An 18,631-nucleotide genomic window follows, 5' to 3' on the forward strand; every position below is an offset into this window, starting at 1 on the left:
CGGAGACTTAGGGGAGAGATGGAGAGGGAGAGCGGACGGCAGTGCGAGCGCGCGAGATGTAGACATCTGGAAAAAACTCCCGCTCCACACTGCCTCCTGAAATTAAACGCCCTTTTGACGTGAACAAGTATGAACTAGCCTCCTACAAAAAGGCCATTAGAAGAGCAAAACGAACGGCATGGCAGACCTTCTGCTCTGACATAGAAAAAACAACTGATGCCGCAAGGCTCAGGAAAATACTCTCTAAGACAGCCGCGCCTTTGGGCTATCTTCAAAAAGCAAATGGATCATGATCAGACTCCAGTAAAGAGTCCTTGGACCTGCTCCTAGACGCTCACTTCCCGGGGAGCCAACAAGCAGGTCATCCTCCAGAAAGAGGAGCAGGAGAGGGAATCGAATTAGATCCACTCCTATCAGACCGCAACATGAAATGGTCCATTCATAGTTTCAAACCATACAAATCGCCGGGACCGGACGGGATAACACCGGCTCACATCCAACAAGCAGGACAAATAGCCATAAACTGGTTGAAAAAAATCTTCCAATCCATCCTGGCGGTAGGAGAACTACAAACAGCATGGCAAGAAACAAAGGTGCTTTTCATTCCCAAGGCAGGGAAGGCCACTCACACCACATCAAAGGATTTTAGGCCAATAAGCCTAACATCATTCCTGCTTAAGAGCTTTGAAAGAATGATAAGCCTACATATAAGGGCCACCGTAGACCCGACACAAATATCAGAAGCACAGCACGCTTACACCAAAGGTAAGTCAACCGAATCGGCGCTACACTTGGTGGTAAGCAGCATCGAGAAATCACTCAACATCAAGGAATACACACTGATCGCCTTCCTGGATATAGAGGGAGCCTTCAATAACGCGCTTCCCACTGCTATAACAGAATCCCTCACAGAACTAGGGATTGAGCCGCCAATGGTGAGGCTAATCCATAAATTGCTGATAAGCAGAATGGTCACAGCCACACTAGGGACCTCAACCCAGACTAGACTAGTGAACAGAGGCACCCCGCAAGGAGGTGTACTATCACCACTCTTGTGGAATATCGCAGTAAATAAACTACTGCGGATTCTGGAGCGAGGAGGTTGTAAGGTCGTGGCATACGCAGACGACGTCGCCATCATCTTTAATGGAAAATAATCACAAACACTTTGCGATCTTATGACCGCTAAACTTAAAATACTATCGGAATGGACGATAGCGAACGGACTCAAGGTAAATCCCTCGAAAACAGAACTTGTTCTATTTACGAATAGGTACAAAATTCCACAACTAACCCATCCATTTTAAACAATTGTAATCTTTCTTTTAGCAATCACGCCAGGTACTTGGGGTTAGTACTAGATAAACGCCTCAAATGGGGCTTAAACAACCAAGAGAGAACCAAAAAAGCGACCATTGCACTTTTCTCCTGTAAAAAAGCAATCGGGCTAAGATGGGGCATGTATACACAGCGGTAGTCAAGCCAATCCTACTGTACGGAGTGGCTCTGTAGTGGACCGCCTTACACAAACAATGCATACTGACTCCTCTAAAAAAAGTACAGCGAATGGCGGCTTTGTGTATTAGTGGAGCCCTTCGAACCACCCCGAATGAAGCGCTGAATGCGATCTTGAACCTCCCTAGCCTGGACTTAGCAGGCATGGAAAGGGCCAAATCGGCAGCTATTCGACTGAGGGACACAGGGCAGTGGAAAGCCCAATTTTATGGCCATGCTAAAATTCTCCAGCATGATAAATCGATTCCGAAGATCACGGATCAATGCAAATCCATTGAATATAGTCACACACCCTTTGAGGCCCTGATTCCTGATAGAGAGGAATGGGAACAGGGCCGACCGGGCACGACGGACGCAATCTGTTTCTATACAGATGGCTCCAAATTAGAAGGACACGTTGGCGGAGGTGTATACTCCGAACAATTAGATATCATGAAGTCATTCAGGCTCCCGGACCACTGTAGCGTCTTTCAGGCGGAGGTCCACGCTATAAAAGAAGCACTAACCTGTTCAGGGAACTTTAGCCTCCAGAGAGGACACCTAAACATATATTAGCCGCTATTAAGTCGATCTACTCGACAAACACCAACTCCCGTACAATAGCAGACTGTCGCAGATCTCTCCACGAGATGGCAAATCAGTTTACTATCAGCCTAATATGGGTTCCGGGTCACCGGGACATCGTAGGCAACTGCATAGCGGACGAATTAGCCAGGCAGGGCACCACCAAGCCTCTCCTACCAGGAGAGGAAAATGTCGGTATGCCCATGGCTACTTGCAAGCCAAACATAAAAAACCACTTCAACACACTAGCCAACACCCATTGGCAAAACGGGGACTAGAGTGATATATATGCTATGAAGTGAAGTTGACCTGAACATCGGTCGCCAATATAACGAGTTTTTGGTCGTTGCAAATCGGGTTTAATACCTAAAAGTGCGTTTGATTAGTGCGGGACACCTCAGGTTGCAGGTACGTACCACAGAAGCGACAGGAAGGTTCTACCCAGCCAACAAACCACACTGCTACGGTTGCAAAGGGTGGCCAATCTTGGTGGACAGAAGGGGGGGATCCTCACTCTCCCGCACCCACACAGCAACACTCCACTCCAGAGCGCCACATATACTTGGTTCTGCTCACAGCTTCCACAAGCCGCACACGCGCGGTTTTTCCGGCACAAACAAACAACATCGATCAGCTGATCGCAGTGCTGGACAGCGCCGTCTCTAACAGCGAGCTTAACAGCGAGCTTAACAGCGGGCTTAACAGCGAGCTTAACAGCGAGCTTAACAGCGAGCTTAACAGCGAGCTTAACAGCGAGCTTTCCCCGCTGAGCTATACAGCTGCTAAGCGGCGAGCTCCTACGAAGTCGGTTGCCCGGGAATTTCAAATAAAATGAAACCACCTTCGCCACTGCCTATAGGGGTGGATGCGCAAAAAGCCAAGTTACCGGCCAACTTCCAACCCCACCGCGATAGCGGCGCCAGCGCAAACGGGGCTCTGGGGACCGAGTCGGAGCGGTATAGCTCCCATCAGGCAGCAACCGGGGGAAATCCCGGCTCACCGAGGGACCTCCGACTAGTGCAGGCGATGGATAGGGAGAAATCGTCCGGACATGACGAGACCCAGGCTCTTGCAGTTGCCAGGGCAGAAGAAGAGCTGCTAAAGAAGTTTCAGATGATGAAACAGAAGGTGCAGCGGTCGCCAACGGGGATGGAGCAGGCTCCCGATGCCCACCCAGTGTCAGCGCCTCCCAAAGTGACCGGGCCTGTGTTCAACTTCGGCAGCAACGAGGATGAACAAACCACCCCGAAGAGAAGTCGGGAACCAACCAGCCCTGGAGAGGCGAGCGATGGAGCCCACAAGAGGCAGCGGGTGCAGAAAAGCGCCGCAGCTCTCACCGATGAGCTGGGCAAGATGCTCGATGAGATGATCGCGAAGTTCACGGACACAAAAAGCAACAACAAGAAGGTAGTCCGCCATGTCACACAGGCCACGATCGACTCATTGCATGCAATGAAGAAGCTGCAAAGCGAGATCAGTGCGACGCTGGATGAACCCCGAGCCAGGGGTCAGACCGCCAGCGCAACCCAGTAGACAACACCATCGCTCGTTGCCCCACGACAAGAAGGCATAGAGCGAACGCATACTGGCGCGGGGAACCCAGGCAGGGACCCGCCAAGAAACCCGCCCTGGCAGCAGGTGATACGTAAAACCAAAAAGCCCCACGAGACTGCAGCGAGTATTGGGGAAGGCAAAGACCACGTGAGCCGCACCGAGAAGCGCAGGAATCAGCGCTCTGATGCTATCCTAATCAAATGCAGCGAAGGAACGTACGCAGACATGCTCAAGCTGGTCAAAACCGAGCCTACCCTTCAGGGGCTCAAGGATGGGGTGCAAGGAATACGCAGGACAGCCAATGGGAGTCTGCTACTCAAGATGCAGAAACCCTCAGACCCAGCCACGCAGAAACTGCATACTGCCATCAAGTCGGCCTTCAGCGGCAAAGCCGAAGTGGCTATGCTGGAAGACACGGTGCAAGTGGAAATCCGCGACCTAGACCTAATGACCACCTGCGAGGAGGTTCTACAGGCAGTCTACGCTGAGGAGGAGTGCGACATCCCGGCGGGCGCTGCACCTAGGATGCGGAAGGCGTATGGCGGAACCCAAACGGCGACGGTCCACCTCAGACCTGAGCATGCGCAGCGGATCCTCGACAAGGGGAAAATCAGGGTTGGATGGGTAGTCTGCCGCATAAGACAGAAAGTGGAGCCTAGGCGATGCTACAAATGCATGGGATTAGGCCACATGTCAGCCAGATGTCCAGCGTCAGAGGCAACAGCCAAAAACACGCAGCAATCCTGCTTCAGATGCGGCAAGGATGGCCAGAAGTATAAAACTTGTACCCAGGGCAAACCAAAATGCATCATCTGCACAAGAAGCGGAAAATCTGGAGGAGAGGCCGAACACTCGACCCTCAGCAGTGCGTGCCCTGAATACCGGAGAGCCATGCACGATAAATTGAATGGTTAAGGTCCTACAGCTGAACCTTAACCACTGCAGAGCGGCGCAGGACTTGCTAGCACAGACGGTCATCGAGCAGCAGGCTGAGGTGGCAATACTCAGCGAGCCCTACAAGGACAAGCACGAAGGCGTATGGCAACGCAGTTCGGACGGCAGAGCAGCAATATGGAGCTGCGGGCAGCCCCCTGGACACCTATCGCAAAGGGCTTCCAGGACGGGATACACCAGAGCGAAGATCAAAGGCATCACATTCTACAGCTGCTACATAGCCCCGAGCGCACACATTAGCGAATTCAGAACAATAATGCAGGAGATCGCTGATGACGCACGCGGTAGGTCCCCTATCCTCATCGCAGGTGACTTCAACGCATGGTCCACAACATGGGGCAGCGCTAGTACGACGCAGCGGGGAACCATCCTCCTTGAGGCAGTGGCTTCGTTAAACGTATGCCTACTCAATGAAGGTAATAGACCAACCTTCAGCAAGTCAGGTCGGGAGTCAATCATCGACCTGACCTTCGCTAGCCCTGAACTGGCACGCAACTGTGTATGGAGGGTGTCAGACATATACACCCACAGCGACCACGCCCTGATCATCACCCAGACAAGCCCCAGACTGACCGCCCCAAGCAGCCGCCAAACGACATACAAAGCGCATACCCTGAACACAGTGTCCCTCCTAGCACACATGGAAGGCGTCTGCGTTACAGGAGACGCTAACACATGCGCGAGGAACATAGCCGAGAGAGTGAAGGAGGCGTGCGACGCATCTATGGAGAAGGCCACGAAAGGTGGTAACGGGCGAAGACCAGTACCATGGTGGAATGACGAAATAGGGAGCGCGAGGAGAGACTGCCTAGCGGCCCGGCGCAGGTGTCAGAGAAGCAGAGGACGCGGAAGCCAGGAGCTAAGGGAAACAACCTACAGAGCTAAGAGAAAGGTGCTGAAGAACGCGATTAAAGTTAGCAAGGCCAGATGCTTCCAGGAGCTGTGCGAAGCGGCGGATGCAAAGCCATTCGGGTCAGCATACAGGATGGTCATGGGTAAGCTCAACAGACAGCCGACCCCTACCGGCCACGTACAGCTTGGCCAAATAGTGTCCACCCTGTTCCCCACCCAGCCGCCCCTTACCTGGCAAGCTACCGGGGAAGGCGATACTGTTCTCACCAGCGAAGCCGAAGTCCTGGCTGCGCTAACGAAAACCAAAGTCGAAAAAGCCCCTGGCCCCGACGGCATTCCCAATGCTGCACTGCACACATTGGTGGCAAACTTCCCTGGTATATTCACGGAGATGTACAACATGTGTCTCACCCAACGAACCTTCCCCATAGGTTGGAAGCGACAAAGGTTGGTGCTTATCCCAAAACCGGGCAAGTTGAACGACGACGCATCCTCGTACAGACCCCTATGTATGCTGAATACAACGGGGAAAATATTCGAGCGCATAATCTGCACCCACCTCGAAAAAGAACTCGACCAACTCAGAGCTTTATCGGACCACCAGTTTGGCTTCCGGAGAAAAAGAAGCACTATTGACGCGATCCAAACGGTCACCCAACTGGCTGCTAACGCAATCGGAGGAGAAAGGTGGCTAGGTGGCTCAAAAGAGTACTGCCTCGTCTGCACTGGAACTTTGTCCTGCAGGCACTTCAGCGCATGGGAATCTCGAACTACCTGATCGAGCTCGTAGCGGACTACTTCAAGGACAGAGTGCTCACATATTCCTCTGATGCCGGAGAGCACGAGTACCTGGTGACAGGAGGAGTACCTCAAGGCTCAGTCCTGGGCCCGATACTGTGGAACGTCATGTACGACGGGATCCTAAGGCAGGTACTACCCGAAGGATGCACAGTTGTGGGATTTGCGGACGACATAGCGCTGGTAACGGTAGCGAAAACCCTCGATGAGATCACGGATAGATGCAGCCTCTCGATAGACACCCTTATGTGCTGGCTCACAGACAACGGGTTAGCAGTCGCCGAGCACAAAACGGAGGCAGTGCTCATAAGCAGCAGGAAGACTGTGGAGAAGGCCACAATACGAGCCGGATCAACTCTAATAGAAACAAGCGCCTCAATCAAGTATCTTGGAGTACTGATCGACCACAGGTTATCGTTTAAGACGCACCTATCGTATGCCGCAGCCAAAGCATCCAGATCGACTGCAGCCATCTCAAGGATGATGGCCAATACTCGAGGACCAAAGCAGCACAGCAGAAGGATTATAGCGACAGTGGTGACATCTATCATAATGTACGCCGCGCCCATATGGGCCGAGGCTATGAAGACCGCGTCATACAGCCGCCAGTGCAAAGCTGTCTACAGACGCTGCGCACTGCGCATCACAAGCAGCTTCTGCACGGTATCTGAGGAAGCCGCGCTAGTGGTAGCCGGTACTATACCGATAGACCTGCTGGCGGCAGAACGAAGAACTGGGAGCAGAGGAAGCAGGACCCAACGCGGTAACACGATCGAGGCATGGCAAATGAGGTGGAACAATGCGACCACAGGGCGGTGGACGCACAGGCTAATTCCCAGTCTAACACCCTGGCTGCAGAGACGACACGGACAGGTAGACTTCTACCTCACGCAGATGATCTCCGGGCACGGATGCTTTAAGGAATACCTGCATAGGTTTAAGCACGAGCCAAACCCCTACTGCGACCACTGCGGCACAGGAAGCATCGAAGACGCGGAGCACGCGCTATTCATCTGCCCCCTATACGATAGGAACCGAGCCGAAGCTGAAACGACAACCGTATGTAACCTGACAGCGGACAACGTGATCAGCTGCATGCTGGAAGATCAAAGCAAGTGGGACGCGATAGCCAACATGGCCGCTGGCATCCTGAAGGATCTTAGGCGTCGAGAACGGAGTCGACGCATGGAGTTATAAGGACGAGCGGCAACCTGACCGCCATCCGTCCCGCGAAGTATAGCTTTGCGGCAGTCCCGCGGGATCGGAACTTTTTCTACCTCTTCTCTTCTTCTACCACTTATATTCTTGTATATATTTAAGCTTATTTAATAAAAAAAAAAAAAAAAAAAAAAAAAATTGGCAAAACGCACCACAGTGTCGCATCTCTCACCAGACATGGCATGTGATAAAGAACAAGAAAACCTCGGAGCTACTCAAGCTCAGCCGCACAGAGTGTGGCATGTTGATCCGAGCTCTTACAGGCCACTGGCTTGTTGGCGCGCATGCCGGCAGGCTAAAAGCCCCGCAAAATGATTTCTGCAGAAGCTGTAGGGATGAGAAAGAAGTGGAAACGGTAGAACACCTTCTCTGCTTCTGCCCAGCTCTATGCAGACTCAGACTGAAACACTTAAGAAGCCCCTTCATCCACGATCTTACCGAAATATCGGAGATTAATCTCAAAAACATAAGTGCCTTTATTAAATCTTCCTGGAGGAAGACATGCTGATCAGCTTAACACAGGCTGAAACTACTAGAAACGGGACCCTAAAGAAGGAAAAAAACGAGATCATGCGGTATCACAATGGACCCATTGAAGTCTAAGTGTGTCGGACTATAGTCCGAGAGCCGCCCTAACCTAACCTAACCTAACCTGGGGTCGGAAACGCTTCCTTCTGCCTGTTACATACTTTCCGACGAATCTAGTATACCCTTTTACTCTACGAGTAACGGGTACAAAAATTATGTGCAAAGTTTGAGCACTGTAAGTCAATTTTTAGAGTTTATGCCAAAAAATAGACTTTGGAACCATAGTGCAATAGCTGGTTTGGCTAAAATTGCTGGGAGTTGGTGCGCGAGTTAACTAGTGGTGAGCGTTAATGTTAAGTATTTGGTTGGTTCCAGTAGAAATAAAGAATGCTGCTGCTCCGTTTGAGTTTAAAATCAAGAGTAAAGTTTATTACTCAGCTTGGGTTTCGCTGCTCGAAAATGTCTTATTCAGCTAAATACAATGTTCGTAATTCTAAGTGTTAGTATATGTGTAAGTATGTGTGTAGGTCTTTGGTGTCGGCAACCGATGTTGCGACAGAGCTACATCCTGCTTGTTGTTGACGCTGCGCTTTCTGGTTGGAATGGGCGGCCACTGACCGATCGTTGGCCGCGTCCAGGGTAGCACGAGGTGGTTTGGTTGGGGGGTCCGTAGGGTAGGTAACTCGCGCCTACGCTTGTCACAGGTCTGATGGCTTTGACAGACCGGTCAGAGTGCACGCGGTGGCCAGAGCCCGGAGAACTGTCGGAATTGCCAGCGTAAGGGCTACCCGGCGGGACACCATCTGTTGTCCCCGAGCTGCCCTGTGAGCGCGACAGTTCCTGCGGGGGTGAACTTTAGACATTAATGTTTAGCATCATCCAAGTAAACTGTGTCCATCGAGCTCGGAGTCCGCTTGCGAGAGACCAAAAGTCTCTTTGCACTGGTGCAGGAGCCGTATCTGGCAACGGGAGGACGGATGTGTTGCCCGATGGAGTTAGGAGATTTCCTGATCTGAAAGGGAAAGCGGCAATCTTCGTGAGCCACAATAATGTCATCTGTATGCAAGTGGAGCCCCTCACCACCAAGTACGGCGTATGCGTGTGCATAATAGGGAATTATGGCTTAAGGTCAGACACACTGCCGGTGTTCAGCCGTACCTCTTGTAATTCAACGCAGTCCTGCTGCTGGCCGAAATACACCGGTCGAAATACGCTGGTGAAATACGTGCTCGGAATCTTCGCGGACTTCAAGGGAGCCTTCAAAAATGTGGAGTGGATGCCGAGAGATGGGCTTGTGATAGAGCATTTTCTGCGACAGAAGCGCAGAGATCCGAATTAGCTACAAAACAGTCAATGTGCCAATAGCTAGAGGCTTTCCGCAGGGATCATCAGCCCATTTATATGGGACCTGCTGATAGATGTTTTGCTGATCAAGAGAGATACCCGGTACACGCTATAGCGAAAAGGAGCGCAACTAATGTCCATCGTATAAGCGTCAGGGATGGAAGTTGGCGTTACCGTTTCCACCAGCACTTCGTCGCTTCCCTGCGGTGAAACTTGCTGGAACAAACCTGCCGAATGTTAGCAGTTGCCGGTAACTTGCATCACGGTCAGCGGAAGCCAAAAATTTCTAGACCACATCACGTCTTTTCGACAGCGTATGACCGGTACCATTTGCATGGCTACCAAATACAAGCTAATGCGTTGATATCCGTTGGAGGAATACGAAAATGATGCGGATGGAGCAGTGCATACTTGCCATGTCTGCAAGACCGATGGGATGCCTACTAGCGAAGGCTGCACACAAAAAATTGTATTTTCTAGATAAAATAGTCGTAGAGTAAAATGGTTACCTAAATTCCTCGGAAAGCATGTAACAGGTAGAAGAAAGCGATTCCGACCCTATAAAGTATGTTTAGTATTGATCAGGATCACTAGCCGAGTTGGTCTAGTTATGTCCGCCAGTCCGTATTAACGCTGAGATCTCGGAAACACTATTATTATTATTGTTATTGTTAGAGCTTGAATGTTGAAATAAAGCATGCAGATTCTTGGTCTTCCTGCTCAAGGCAAGTTTGTTTCAGCAGGGTGACACGATCACTTCAACACCCACTCTAACGCCCATAAGCCTTAAACCCTTCTAGTGTCCACATTTTTTAATATTTTGTAAAAATGTAAATGAGACTTTGTTCTTATTATCAATGCCCACCTACATGCCCAAAAATTATTCAAATCGGACTGCTCGCTAAAAATGTTTAACCAAATAATAATCAATAGTTTGCAAATTCATATTTTGGTTAATTTATTATTTGGTTAAAACTTTTTAATGATTCCCAACTATTTATCATAAAAACAAGAAAGAACGCTTCAGTCGGCGGCCTTGACTATTAGATACCCGCTACTCAGCTAAAGTGAGTGGAAGGGAGATGGAGATATGCATGCAGAAAATCGGCCGAGATTTCAAACCCCTTTCCAAACACGCCACCTAGCGTCAATTTCTTTATTTGCCTATAACTTTTAAATTAAAGGTTCGATTTGTTTGTTTGGCATGTGGATGGGTATTGATAGTCAGAACAAAGTCCTACATCTAAAAAATATTTAAAAATGTGGGCGCTAGACAGGTATAGACAGGCGTTTGTATGACTGCAGAGTTCTCGAAAATTATAAGAGCTAGAAAGTTAGGATCAAGCATTTAGATTCTTGGGCTTCATTTCATTGGAGCAACACGCTCACACTAACGCCCATAACGCTAAATCTGGAAAAATAATGGAATTTACCTTACCTTGCAGAGGGTATTGTAGAGTGACGGTCCTTCATTAATCAAAAACACTATTCAATGTCTTAATTGGTACTTTATTTATATTAATACGCGTTTCAATTTTGTCTTTCCTTTACAGCCTGTAGTTTCTCGTAGCGGCGACTTTAGCTTTTTCATAAGCAAGCACCAGAAACTCTCGATGGATGAAACCATAATTCTTAATTATTTATCGATATTTGATTGGCAATTACGGTTTTCCGTTAAATTTAAGATGGAAACCAAATGATTAATTCTGCTTAAAGTAAAATAAAAACATTACATCCCCTCTTCTTGTGAATCTCTATGGCGTTCACTTTCAAAACGTAATGGGACTAATTTAAGTACTGGGCGGCGGAAAGTAGTATCTGCTGTCTTCACGTCAACACATCGAACATGACCGTCCTTAGCCAGATATAACTTGGTAATTCAATCTTTCCTCCGAGAGCTCCGAAGCAGGATCGGAAATGAGGACCACGTCGTCTACTTTAACGTTCGGGCAGGCGTTGCGCCACTTCTGAGGACAAATACGATCCTTTCAGGCTTATGCGATTCTCCATTGTTTTTTAAGACATATGGTGCATTCCAGCCTATGTGGAGTCTGGGTTAAGTTTAAGCACCCTAACAATAAGTGGTTAGGTGCAATCGGTTCGTCCTCTTCGTGAGAGGACGTGAGTTCAAAATGTTCTTTGCTTCGATTAAAGCAGAGCGAAGGATTTCAACGCGAGGCCCGTAAAGTCTTATTCAATAATTTTTTATTTTGGTTGGTTTTTTGGTTGTCCTGGGCAGTTAAATATCCATTTAACTCCTTTTTGAGAGATTTCGTTAATTATGGCATCGAAGTCAAACAAGCCACAATTGTCAATCAATTCCATGTTGGTACTTCAAAATGCGGTATATACCAAATGCGTTGATTGTTAGTACATATTTCGACGTCCAGAAGACTCTTGGCATAACCTTTGTCGATATACTTTTGAATTTATTATATATATATATCGCTCAGCAAACTCTTCATTTCTGTTCTCTTCTTTTCTATTCCTAACAATCTTGTTTCTCCCATTATAAAACTATCAACAACCTAACAGTTCCTTTCCATAAAAGTCCTATCTGATATCTACTATCGATTTTAGGTATTGAATTATTTGCTTGTTCTAACATTGTCAACTGATTCCCCATAATTCTCTGCTGCGAAGTAGTATTTAACGAGTATATGAAAATTGTCATCCTTGTCAGTCCGAATGTGGAACAGTTTTGAGTCATATGTGGACGTCTAGTTGTTTGGGCAGTAGACCAACCATCCCAACTTGGTTTTTATAGCCAATGGTCGGGACTGATCTAGATCACAAACTGTCTTTGAAAGTCCTAAGTGAAGGTTATCAAGACCGATTAAAATGACTGTCTTGGCAGTCACATAGTTGGGGACTGGCAAGTTTTGTAGGAGTATTTTGTAAAAAGATTGGGTGGGCAAGTCTAAATTTTTGACTCTCTGTACTCCTTTTATGTTAAACTGAACAGAATTACTGATGCCACTTATTTCAAGGCGAACTTTCTTTGAGGCTTCGGTATTCTTCTGGTTGCTGTACCATTGCAGAGTAAGTAAGTGTTCAGATCCATTTGGTCCCAGTTGATTGGCGGTTTCCAGTTCGATGAGATTTATAGCACTTCCTTCATCGAACATAGCAAATGTCTCAATTTTACCCGTAGGTCCATAAAAAACACAGGAACAATCTTAAAGAAGTACTTGTTTATACTTATCTGACCATCTCGATTCCAACTGCGCATATGTTGAGGAGCATCCGCTGCCGGTTTGGTTACCTCCTTTGAGGCTTCCGAAGTACTGGTTGGCATCGCGTAATGAAGACTTGTATGGTGTGGACGGCTACAACCTTCGATGTTGCAGTTCCGCTTGTACTGGAATACTTACACACTGTGTCCTTTAGAGAGTCCCAACGTCCTGCCACGTCTGTGTTTTCGTTCTAGATTAAACAATTCGCTAGATGATGATCTTTTTGACATAAAAGACAGTTCGACTGTTTATACCCGTTACTCGTAGAGTAACTAGTATACTAGATTCGTCGGAAAGTATGTAACAGGCAGAAGGAAGCGTTTCCGACCCCATAAAGTATATATATTCTTGATCAGGATCACTAGCCGAGTCGATCTAGCCATGTCCGTCTGTCCGTGCTAGGCTATTGGGACTTGGCTTGTAGATTCCTGAGCTTCTTACGCAGCGCAAGATTGTTTTAGCACCGTGCCACGCCCACACTAACGCCCACATCCTACCCAAAACTGTGGCTCTGTGGCTGATGCTAGAATAAAAATTTTAACTGAAATGTATTGTTTTCGTCAATACCTATCAATTGATCGTGCCCAGAGATCGCTAGGGTGCCGACACTTCAATCTTCTTCTCGTAGTTGGATTTACCAAGGATGCTGCTAGTTGGTTGGTGTCACGACGGTCATTTTAACGGCTAGAATGCATGTTGATCTGCTCTCGCACCGTGGCGATGTGAAGGTCGCTAGATAGGAACTCCTTTCTTATAAACCATGGCGCATTCGCAATCGTACGTAACGCCCGGTTGTGCACTCTTTTTACCCTCATAACATTGGAGTCTGAAGCGGTACAACATATTTGGATGCAGTATGTCATTGAAGGATTTAGCTTCCGAAGCTTAGCACGACATGTTGCTGTTATCTTTGTTATGTACTGCCTCCACGTAAGCCGTTTGTCCAAAATCAAGCCTAAGTACTAAGTCTGGGAAGATTGCGGTATAGATGTGTCCTGGAATATCACTTTGGGGAGGACTTTAAATTGCAGTGCTGAGACTTATTCCTGTTTATCGAAATGTTCCATACACAGAGAAAACTATCTAAGAAAATTGTTCTTGAATTGAGCACATTGTTCTTGAATTGAGAACATTGTTCTTGAATTGAGAACATTCGTTCTTAAAAACCGTGTAAGTACATTTTGGTATCAATATAAGAACGAAATGGTGAGAAGAGAAAAGTTAAATTGAGTTTATTTAACAACTTTTTGATAAGTATACACTAAGGACTGAACTAATAGTTTATTTGTACATACAATTTACTTAAATACCGCCAATTCAACTTGATTGGAGCAAAATAAAAACATTTTCAACTTAAAAATGTCGTTCTATTTTTAAGAACATTTTCAACTCAGATTAGAACGTCAGAATTTTCTCTGTGTAGATTCGTCCATTCGCCATACAGGTCCAACAAGTTTTGAGTTATTCGAGTCCCTACACTTAGAGCTGGCAATAAAGGCTGTAATATCAGCATATGTACCCAAGAGGTTACGCAATTCCCTAGGGTACGGCAGGTCAGCGGTAAATATAGTGTACAAAACCGGACCAAGAACGCTACCCTGAGGTAGGCCAGCTCGAAAGCATCTGATAGACGACCTTTCGCATCTCGCATCTACCATAAAATTTCGTTGTAAAAGATACGATTTCAGGATAAGATATTATGCAGTAGGCAGGAGAGTTTTCAACTTAAACCGCAAGCCATCGTGCCATACGCGATCAAAAACTTCTTTGACATCATGGAAGTCTGCTGAACTGTACTGCTTATTCTCGAAAGCTACAGTGTGCTGCGTTACCCGATGGGCTTGCTCTGGTGTGCCATGGTGACTTCTAAAGCCAAACTGCTGGTCTGGAATGGCGTCCTGTATACTTCTTACTGCCATCATTTTACTAAGGAATATTCTTTCAAATATTTTAGAAAAGGTGGGCAGCAAACTTATTGGTCGCTAGGACGCAACAAGGTTTTCCGGTTTTCCTGGCTTGGGTATCATTGATATCACAGCACACTTCCACTGAGTGGGAAAATGGTGGATACGTAACATGGAGTTGAAAAGGAAAACTAGGAATAGTATACCCTTCTTAGGTAACGCCTTGGCCGTTCTGCTGTCAATGCCGTCAGCTTGCGAATTTGAAGACAGACCTCCTCCGGGCTCACTTGAGGGATAGGTTCGATTGCGGAGGAGGGTGCATTTAGGAATGCTAGGTCTTCATCGACGTCTTCAGGCGACGTCTTCTAGCAAGACTGAGTGGCTGAAAGCGCCCTTCCAATTCCTCAGCAAAGGCCATCGAATTTCGCTGTCTGATCTGCACCATGTGTTGTCGGCACGCTTTATTGGAATTCGGAGAGGGGGCTGTCGTTTAATATTCCTTGTTGCTCTCCAGCAAAGTATTCACTCTTTGTTCTAAGCAAAAGTTTCTTAAGATCGTCCTTAGCACGACATATTCTCTTTTGACAGCAGGGACTCGAGTACGCATAAATCTGCGAAGCAATGTCCTTTTAAGCCTCACCAGATCCAGGACCTCAGGTTTTAAAAGGGCATGAGCTGGATCAGATGGGCTGTTTGGTCTTTGGCCGCAGGTTGATGATTCAGCAGCGATGTTAATATTTCGCACAAACATTTAAGTAGCATCGTCAATGTCATCAGGAGTGCTTAGCTGCATGCAGACGGCAAGCGCTGGCTGTACGGGTAATTTGTAGGCCATCCGGTAGCAAGTACCTGCATATGAGATGCGAGTATAATATCCGCTAGAGTTCTGCCCCTGTTTGTAGAGTTACGTGATCCCCAGAGACGATGATGTGCATTCCAATCCCCTGCAATTGTGAAACTTGGTCCAAGCTCTAGAAGCTCTTCGTATTGATTAGCTGAAAGCTGAGGATTTTGGGGACAACATATACACGCAATGACTATTTCCCCTTGGTCAGTTTTGACTTTGACCACAACACACTGAGCCGCTTGGTGTTCCACACATAAAAATTAGTAGTATTTAAGGCACGATTTGATGATAACTGCTGATCCTCCGCGATGGCGATCAGCAGGATGGTTTGACAGATGAACGTCATATCCCCTTAGCTGGTAGTATGATCTAGAGCAGAAGTGAATTTCGCTGACCAACATAATGTCGATATGATGTTGCTTTACAAAAAGCTCCATCTCGAGTGACTTGTTGGTCAACCCGTCGGGGTTTCACACACCTATTTTGAGTCCAATTTCACTCATGGTTGGGCTTCAAAGACAGAGTGGAGACCAGCGACTGCTTGTGCAGATCCTGGCGCTATTCGGGGTAAGAGGTTTTTTATAAGGGACATCATTGACATAATCATCTGTAGCATTTTGTGAAACCGAGCAGACAGTTTTTCTTCAGATCGTAGATATATTTATTCATGTTGCTCCCGTTGCTGATCGTTTTGGAATTGCTGGAGAATTCGTTGATGTTGCTGCTGAAAGGACTGTTGCTGCTGTTGGCGGGCCTCTGGGTGTTGTTGTTGGCCTAGGGCTGTCGTCTGGATGGTTTGTGGCTGTAGTCGAGGGTGGTTCTTTGGTTTATGTTGCTGGTTAGGCCTCCTATTGCTTGTTCCCAGTGGAGGGAATTGGTTCTGGTGCTGTTTTGCAAGTTGCTGCATCTGAGGTCGGACACCCTGTTGAGTTTGGTGTCGAGAATGACCATTGTTGACATTTGCCTATGACAGAGCCCACGACATCCGATCGAACAGTCGCCCTTTTTGTAGAGGATTTTTGGGGAACAACGGTCCCCTGTGATGGAAGATTCTTTCTACGTCTTATTGTCTGCTAGTAGACAACACATTCCTTATAATTAGCTATGTGATTTTCACCACAATTTACGCATTTGACAGGATGAATATCTCGCTCACAAGCCTCTGTGGCATGCTTCTGACCACATCGCACACAGTTATGATCCAGAAAATAGTTCTTCTTTATATGGTTGAAGTCCTAGCAACGATGGCATTGTACGACTTCATCCTTTTTGTAGGGTAACTCCACTTGAACACGCTAAAGACATAGAGTCTTAACTTCGTGGATTTCCTTGTTGGTTGAAGATGGCTCTAGTTCAACAAACACTAGTCAACTTTGTTTTGTCGAAACGGATTCTTGGTCTTTTAATGAAACAAGGCTTCGGAATCTAATCTGAAATCCCAATTCTCTATCTTTGATAGTTCGAGAAATCCGCCTTCATATGTACCATTTTTTGAAGTTTGTGGGCGGTTTGTGGGCAATGAAGTGGGCGTGGCAAACTTGTATTTGGGTTAACAGATAGGTATTTTATTATACCCGTTACTCGTAGAGTAAAAGGGTATACTAGATTCGTCGGAAAGTATGTAACAGGCAGAAGGAAGCGTTTCCGACCCCACAAAGTATATATATTTTTGATCAGGATCACTAACCGAGTCGATCTAGCCATGTCCGTCTGTCCGTCTGTCTGTCCGTCCGGATGAACGCTGAGATCTCGGAAACTATGAGAGTTACAATACTGGGATTAGGCACGCAGATTCCTGAGATTCCTGCGCAGCGCAAGTTTGTTTCAGTAGAGTGCCACGCCCATTCTAACGCCCACAAACCGCGAAAACCTGTGACGCCCACAATTTTCATGCTAGTTAAAAAATTTTAACTGAAATGTATTGTTCTCATCAATACTTATCGATTGACCCAAAAAAAAATTTGCCACGCCCACTTTAACGCCCACAAACCGCGAAAACCTGTGACGCCCACAATTTTCATGCTAGATAAAAAATTTTAACTGAAATGTATTGGTCTCGTCGATACCTATCGATTGATCCAAAAAAAAATTTGCCACGCCCACTCTAACGCCCATAACGCTTAAATCTGTATACCGCCGGTAGGTGGCGCATTTTAATCTCGCTTTGCTGCTTGCATATCTCCATTAAGCTGAGTAACGGGTATCTGATAGTCGAGGTACTCGTCTATAGCGTTCTTCCTTGTTTTTTATTCTAGCGTCAAAACTGTAGGAGCCACAGTTTTGAGCGGATTGTGGACGTTAGAGTGTGCGTGGCATATTCCCGTAACAAACTGAAGTTCCGATTCTCTATCTTTGATAGTTTCCGTGATATCCGCGCTCATATCTACGATTTTATGAAGTTTGTGGGCGTTAGAGTGGGCGTTGCACCCTGCTGAAACAGACATGCGCTGCGCAAAAAGCTCAGGAATCTGCATGCCAAATCCCGTGGCAAATTTTTGTTTGGATCAATCGATAGGTATTGACAAGACCAATACATTTCAGTTAAAATTTGTTTTCTAGCATGAAAATTGTGGGCGCCACAGGTTTGGGCGGTTTGTGGGCGTTAGAGTGGGCGTGGCATATTCACGTAACAAAACCCAATTCTCTATCTCTAGCTCTTACAGTTTCCGAGATCTCAGCGAGATGAAAGTTGTGGGCGCCACAGGCTTGGGCGCTTTGCGGGCTTTACGGAATCTAAATCTGAAAACAACAATTCTCTATCTTTGATAGTTTCCGAGATATCCGCGTTCATATTTGCGATTTTTTGAAGTTTGTGGGCGTTAAAATGGGCGTGTCACTCTGCTGAAACAGACATGCGCTGCGCAAAAAGCTCAGGAATCTGCCAAATCCCAATAGTCCAGCTCTTTCAGTTTCCGAGATTTCAGCGTTCATCCGGACGGACAGACAGACGGACATGGCTAGATGGAGTCGACTAGTGATCCTGATCAAGAATATATATACTTTATGGGGTCGGAAACGCTTCCATCTACCTGTTACATACTTTCCGACGAAGCTAGTATACCCTTTTATTCTACAAGTAACGGGTGTAAATACATACAATACATCAGGTAAGCGTTTCTGTCTTAATAGAAGTTTTACTTTTTAATTGTAAGCCAAGCAACCACAACTGATATTCTATATTTAATAATAACGTAATATTTAATATAGTTACATAAACTAACTTATTGGTCAATTTGACCAAATAAATTTTGTTGCTTGTAATAACATCTAGTTTTCACCATTGACCGACAAAAAGACTCCGAAATTGTAAGCTGGCG

This window comes from Drosophila suzukii, chromosome X (assembly GCF_043229965.1).
Source record: "Drosophila suzukii chromosome X, CBGP_Dsuzu_IsoJpt1.0, whole genome shotgun sequence".
Lineage (NCBI taxonomy): Eukaryota > Metazoa > Arthropoda > Insecta > Diptera > Drosophilidae > Drosophila > Drosophila suzukii.